The following is a 7,882-nucleotide window of genomic DNA, read 5'->3' on the forward strand; positions in this document are numbered from 1 at the left end:
ATAATGGCTAAACAGAGCATCCTGGGAACTGTGTGTTTAATTCGTTCCTTTCCCTGTGTATACCTGCTTTTCTTTCTCTGAATGACTTACGGATTGCCTTCTATACCAGTCAGAGAAGGGTTCAATGCGAAGACTTTCAGTGAGTGCTTTCAGCACTGCACTCACCATAAGAATTCCCAGTCAGAATTCAGTTTGCTGCTTGTGGCTGACATGCCCAGAAGGACACAGTTCAAGTGCTTTCACAGCCTTACTGTTGAAATTCTGGTAAGCGATTAAACTTTGGGAGGTTTTTTACTGCTTTAGAACAAGCAGGTGTGACTCAGCAATGTGTTAGGATCCAAAGTGCCGAATACAAAGATACTTATTTTTATATTATGACCTATTTTTTGCTACTCGGCCGTCACATCTGAACAGACACAGGTAGATACTTTACAGGGAGATGGGTAGGAGGCTCTTAGTTCCTGCTCCACTGTCTGGGAGTATCCATTAGACTTTTCTTGAAGGTGATAGATGTCCTACTTTCTCAACAACCACCACTTTCTCATCAATACAAAAAGCATTCAAATAACTTTTTTAATGCAACAGGAGATCTTAAGTTTGCAGCATTAGGTGACCTTGGGTTGTCTCGGTTTTTCAGAGGTGGCACAGGTGACTTCACTGAAGTTCTCTTTTGCTTCAATAACCTGTTTTGCTGTCTTACCTTGACGCTGTTGAGTCAGGGATGGAAAGAATAGACTCCAGTCTTCAGAAGGCTAATTGGAAAGCTTTAATGAAAGTAGTGCATCTTTTTATAATGTGACTTGCTAAGGTGAGACTTGATTGGTCTCAAAGTAAAAACCTCTCACACTATTGGTGAGCTACAAATAGCACACTCTGGAGAATCATATCTATAAACAACAGTTACAGAAAGAGACATAATAATTGTTTTAATTATTTTCTCTAAGTTTCCCAGGCTCGGCCTGGGAGAAAATTATCTCTGTTCTTTCTTTGACTGAACTGAGAATATCCACATTGTCTTTGCACCATTGTCACGGTTATGAAGAGAGGTGGTATTTGCCCTGCGCAAGGCACTTGTATGTCCCCTGTAAGCCCTTCACCTTCTGAACAAGAGAAACAAGCTCTGTTTTCACCTGAGAAGACTTTTGGGGTATTTTGTGAATCTCAGAACATTTACCTCAGGCAAGAACAGAGCAGCAGCCATGCCCAAGAAGTCATTTTTTCTTGAAATTAGGTGTACATGCACATATTGTCCCCTTGAATTGCTTTGAGATTCCCTAAAAATATACTTTGCTTTTCCTTTTCCACTTCTTCTCCGAAACTTCACAGAGCCTGTAACCTCCATTGGACCTTGACAGAGAAGACTGTGTATGTATGATTTTCTGAGGTGTCTGTTTGCTTTCTGCTGGGTAGCTGAAACTGAACTCCCTCACTGCTGCTTCTCCAACATCAGCCTCCTCTCATCTGCTAAGGAGCCAGGCACCAACATCCAAATGCATCTGGAAAACAATGCTTTTATTTGTTCTAGTAAACTAAGTGTGTCCATGATGCGGGCGACTCAGACACTGGATCTCCATCCCATGGTTTTAAATTTTAAGTGTGCACTCTAGCACAATTTGAGTCCATGCAATCTCTCTGCTAAACCAAGCCTGTGAGAATATTTATCCTGCTAAATTCAAGCTTGTGGGCTATAAGACCATCTGTCCTGTATGGAGGAACTTAGGAGATCTTCTGCTCACTGTTTTGCCAAGTTCAGATCTGAAGGGCACCTTTGTTTTCCTCACCCAGCTGCCCCTGTTGGCACAGACCTGGGCTTACTTTTCAGTGAATTCTAAAGCCAGTGGAAGATGGTGTCAGGAAGGGGCTCTTCCTCCCACCACTGGTAACTCATGCCAGTCTAAGTGCTGTCTAGCTGCTAATTGCAAAACTTACATTTCAGAAAAAACCCAATACTGTTTCAATATTTAGATTTAGTCCTACATATCTTTTGAGTAACAAAAGAAAGGGTTTAGAAGTTTAGAAAATGGCTTCATCTTTGATACATGCCTGGCAGGTGTCCTGACAGAGACAGTCCCATCAGCAAGCAGCAGTACTACCTCTCCCTAATGAGGACTCCACAGCAGATGGTGTTACCTGACAAAACCAAGGGACCTGGCTGTTCCCTGACACTTTTAAAGTATTATGAAATGTATAGGGGAGAAAACAAGTGTTGGTCATTTTCATCCTGCAGGACTGTTGCTTTACTAAATGTGGTGGGGTTTTATGCTGTCTCTGTAATTGTCTGGCTAAGGATCAAGATTAGTAACTGAACCTAACTTTGCTTTTGAACTACATTCATACAGCTTCTTTAGGGTCAAGCTGACTCTGTAGGCATGCTTTTTGTCTTGGGCCTTTAGGGACAAGAAGTTTGCAGGAGTGTTAATTAAATCTGTACTTTCGGGCCACCTATGTGCTGGTGGTGTTTGTCTCTCTTAAAGTTTAGAAATTTGTTCTTTGTTGGAGGATTGTAAGTTTACCTGTATATTTTTCTTTAGTTTGCATTTAGTCTAGGTGACCTTATGACAGTAAATTCTATTATGTGTTTGTTGAAACCTTGGAAGAACTGGTTGGTTTTGGAAAGGCAATACAGTTTCTGTACCACTGCCTTCACAGCTTTGCAGTAATAAAGCTTCACTCTGTGTTTTCCAGGGCTACAACTGGACTTTTAAGGTAATACAAATAGCAGCATAGCAGTAACAGGTGCTTTACAGATGTCTGTGTCTTTATCATCCCCTTCCTCTTTCTTATATGCTAGCCTGGAAATAATAAAAGCAGTCCTGGAAAGAGTTGTCTGCATGTTGGATTCAGGGAACCCCCTCAGTGTTAGAACACGTTGAAATTGGGTTAAATCTGATGAAGGACATCAGAGGTTCAATAAAGTTCTGCACTGTAAATGCAAATCAGACAAATCTCTTATAAAGGCACACGTCCCCCAGACAGATGTGTGAAATTAAGCTGTGTACAGTGCTTTGGGAACTTGTTTCAAACTCCTAACTCCAAATAAGATATATGCTAAATAAATCATAACTTGAACCAAATATGTAATATTTATCATTCAATGAACCAAAACAGTATTCCAGCCAGCATTGTTAAAGCTTTCTAGAAATATGAGTGAACTTAAAATTCAGGTGATCATGGCCCAGATTTTAGTTGAGAAAAATGCCAGAAACATGAGTGAACTTAAAATTCAGGTGATCATGGCCCAGATTTTAGTTGAGAAAAATGCCATAACCTATGACCACTTAAATTACCATCAGGTAATTTAAGAAACAAACCCAAACTGATATTTTGAAAGCAAAGACATCCATTGTTTAGTATTTGCGTAGCCAGCATCTTTCTGTTGTGACCCCCCTAGCACAGGATAGGCATATTGTGATTGGGCCAGTAATGAGTGGAGGAGTTCTACATCAGCATCTCTCAGCGTGGTTTTCAGGGTGTTGATTGGCATTTTCCCATATCTTTAACCCTATCAGTGGTGCTGTATCACATAAGCACAGTGATGGGACACCTTGTGTGTGGAACTCCTTGGTATTTCTGTAGTTTGAGGCCTTGTGGATAAAACTCACAAAGCAAGGCTACTACTACTGCAGTGATCAGCATCTCATATTCTGGCTTTCTGGTCTTCCTGGCAGTCAGACATGAATGGTTTCTGTGACATGAACTGTCTAATGCCAAAACAAGCATTACATTTCACTTCAGAAGTGAGCAGCATGAACTATGAATCAGGAGATCCCATGAAGCACCACTTACAATACAAGTAGTGCTAAGAAAGAGCATAAATCCTCATGCAGCTGGCATGGCTGTGTGAGTGTGTCTCACATTCACTGACTTCTGAAAATGAGCATTTGTTACTTCGGACCCCATCTAAAAGGTTTCCTTTGATCTTAGCTGGACATTTGTCAGTGGTTTTCAATAGTCAGTGCAGATGTTTGGGTGAAACAAATCTGTAACAGGGAGTCCATGGTAAATACTTCTTCAGATAAGGTAAAACTACCTGTTCTTCTTTTCCAAACTAATCAAACCAGGCACAGACTCCATCAAATCTTCTGCTTGAGCTCTGCTTTATATCCATGAGAATGTATGGAAGCTGAATGCCTCTGTGACTGCTTTCACACAGAGTGTGTATGGACCATTATTTCTGTATATAGGTACAAGATTTGTAAAGGTTTAAACTCCAGGCTAACACAGTAATGCCTGCAGTGCCAATTCAGAGAGAGAGAGAGTGCTGCAAAAGTGGAGAAACAGTGATACCCTGGGGTTCTGGAAAGATGAGATCACTCAGGGATGTGTTGAATGCTAATATTATGTGAATGCTGATGACCACACCTTCCCAGGGGCAGAATCATTTGCTCAGCTATAGGGAAAAGTTCCTGAATGCAACCTCGAAAGCTGCAAGAATAATTTGTCCAGGGACAGGTTCATTCTTGTTTGGCAGATATTTTCAGTGCTCAGCTTGAAGAGCAAAAAAACCTAGGAGAATCAGCATTTAGAAATAAAAATGAAAGTACATAAAAATTATAAATCTTAATGGTCCTGTAAAGATGCAGATAGCAATGTGTTTCTTAGAGCTGCAAGTAGGAATGCCAATAAAGAAGATACCTTACAAATGAATATAGGAACAGGAACACTAGTAGGGAAAAAAGAGGCATACTTTTGTTTTCCATTTTACATGGATATAATAATAAAAGACAAGCAGAAAATTCAAGGTAGTAGTTTTAAGAATTAAGACTTTGATTAAAGATGGTCTTTATCCTATGGTGAATTTATTCAGCTGGGCTTGAACCCAACATTAAATGTACTTTGAGCCAGAAGATGGAACAAGAAGAACTGAAATCTGGGTTGTGGGAGGGAAAGGAAAGAAACCCTTTTGCTGCCATGTGCAAACGGATTGTGATGCAGGAGCTGAGACACAGTGCCATGATTTCCTAAAGAGCACCTTGATCAAATGCAGGCCTGCATTTTAGCTGGTAAAGCATAAATTTAATTCTTGAAATACATGGAAAAGCCTAGAAAAGAAACAAGATTACTGAGATCCATTATAAGCAGGGACAAGGAAGACGGTATCAAATGTGGGATTGAAATGGCAGTTTGGAGGCATCACTGGGAGAGAGGAATGTTGATGCGGGTGAACTTGGACCAGAGTTGTTCTTTGCCATGGAGGGCTACATGAGCACTTAGGTGACACACGGGACAGGCATTAAGGGATGTGCTGTATCCATAATATGGAACTGAAGGAAGACTGCAGGGAAAGCATGCAAAGCTACCACTGTGAGCCATTAATAGAAAGATTAACAGAACTTGGGGCAGTAGATGTGGATGCCTAGGTGTAAAGGAGGAAGAATGAAGCTAAGGATGTTGGTCAATGACACCTTTACCAGAAGAGAGATTTTGATGCAGAAATATAGGTAGAACTATCTTTTTAGACATTTAAATAAAAAATATCACCAATATTTAATTAGACATTTTTAAATTTTAAGGACAGGCTTTTTATTGGTTTTACTGTATTTGAAATCAGCCTGCAATTGCAGTTACAGAAACCAGTGTAAAATATTTTTCATATAAATAGTAGTTCATCAAATTTCCCTCACCTTTCAGGTGAAGTGAAGAGACTCTCTTTGCCTCTTTGACTCCAAATAGTTTAGTTTTTGAAGTAATTTCTGAGGCATAAGCAGTAAGGTTTTCTCCCAAATTAATACATTCCTTCTTTATACCTGTCATTTAATATTTATTTAAAGAGCTATAGGCAGTACTCTTCATGCATTAAATACAATTTATTGACTAGCTTGTAGAAAAAGTACTACGTGTCCCATGAAATGCGTTATTTGCCAGTTTCAATGCTGTCTCATTAAATACTCTGGCTTGTTTCATGGTAGCTCTTTGCTGCTGAACTTTTGCAAGATAACATGAAACATAACAGGAAGCAAGAGTTTGCAATTTTTTCTTTCTTTTCTCCTCTCAGAAGTGGAGTCTGTACTTCTATTGCTCTAGTAAAGCAGTGTTTATGTAGGGTTATTTATAATTTACAAAACACAAAAGTCTATCCAGTTCATCCAAAAGTGGCCTACGTGACTCAAATAATTACTCACTTAAATACCATATATACAGATAAGAGAAAAATGAGTTGGGATTTTGCAACACCTCATCAAGTGGGCTATGTTTTTTGAAAACAAAATGTCTTTCATTTATTCCATGGTTATTTTACTCTGTTCAGTGCAGGAAATGAAAAGGTAATCTTAAGGTTCATGTTTGTCAGAGAGTTCTAGGGCTCATCCTGTGCATTCTGCAATCCCCAAATTGTTTCCTATTTCCTTTTCTCCAGTAAGTCTTTGAGTGAATATTCTTTGTGGAATTGATTTCTGTTATTCATAGAGATGTGAGGGAAACATCACACTAAAGGTATGATTATAAAGGATGAAAGAAAAAATTGTTCAGTTCTACTGTCACATTTGTGCAGGTATATATGATTGTGTAATACTAAGAGAAAATTAGAATGCATTTCTGAGACAGAAAATTGCTTCCAATGTGGGATAGCATTCAAAATACATACTGATGGAGTTCCTTATATGAATTGTGCCTGACAGTGTTTGAGTAGGGAACAGCTGGCAAGCAGACACATGTTTACTACCTTATTGTGCAGCTTATACAAAGTGTAGGAAACCAGCAAGGAAATTGTAAGTTGAACTGAGAGCTATGGGATTTCAAACTCTCCTGTGCTTTCCAGGGCTGTGATTGTAAATGTGTGTATTAGAGAATTCTTCACTTTGATTCAGGCTGATGATGTATGTCACTACCTGATACATGCTTGCAGTAAGAGGAGGCTTAAATTCAGATCAGTGAGAAACCAGTTGACCTCTGTATACTTACATGCTTTTTCTCCCAAACTGAAAATTTTACTGTCCCAGTTTTCCAAAAATATCCAGTCAGTTTTTTGTGGTAGCCATTGCCAGGTGAAAGGCACTAAGTGAAGCCAGTATTTGAGCTGTCTCAAAAGGGGAGACACAATTAATAACTAATTGTGGTGGTTTTGCATGGGAAAACCAGTATACTAGTTTATACCCATTGTAACCTCATGGCTAGAAGTTCCCAGGCAGTTTAGGATGAAATTACAGTATTACATGATGGCTCCCCATGAGCAGAAATGATTGTCACTAGACATGAACACAAAATTTTCTCTTACAACTGTTTCTAGTTATAGACCAGCAGTTATCAGGATTTCCAAACCAATTTACCTTGTGTTTGTAAACTGTTTCATCCTGTATATAATTTTAATCTGTCAAAGTCTCTTGTACTAAAGCATCTATTAGCACTTGAGGGGAAAGTATAACAGTCATTGTTATGTTAGAAATTAACCATGTGAGTTAACTTCAGCAGTTGTAGTTGGAAGAGTAGAGACAGGCTGTGAGGTGTTGGATTTTTAAGCAGCACTGGTAATTAATAAAGACACAAAGCAAATTACTGCTTGTGATAAACTTCTGTAATGGTGAGAACAGTGCCCAAGCTCAGTCAAAGTGAACATGGCCTGGATGGTTCTCTTTTTCCTGTGGATGAGTTGGGGGGACAAACCTTTTAACTGAGAGTCACTGGGAAGCTAACTTTAAGTACTAAGCATCTTATAATTAAAAGTGATGTCTTAGGGCTATATATAGATTATGATTTGTCCACCTCATTCATCTCTTCTGTGAGGCTGAAGCCATGTCTCAATACAAAATCACTGCCAAGCTGAAACCATAATCCTTTCAGTTGTTTCATAGAGTTTTCTGGAAAGATGTGGCCTTGCCAGGACAAGCAGGGGCTGCTGCAATGTCCTAGGAGTAAAACAGTGTATTGGCTTTTCCTGTGTGAAAGA

The sequence above is a fragment of the Anomalospiza imberbis genome, chromosome 5 (genome assembly GCF_031753505.1).
Source record: "Anomalospiza imberbis isolate Cuckoo-Finch-1a 21T00152 chromosome 5, ASM3175350v1, whole genome shotgun sequence".
Lineage (NCBI taxonomy): Eukaryota > Metazoa > Chordata > Aves > Passeriformes > Viduidae > Anomalospiza > Anomalospiza imberbis.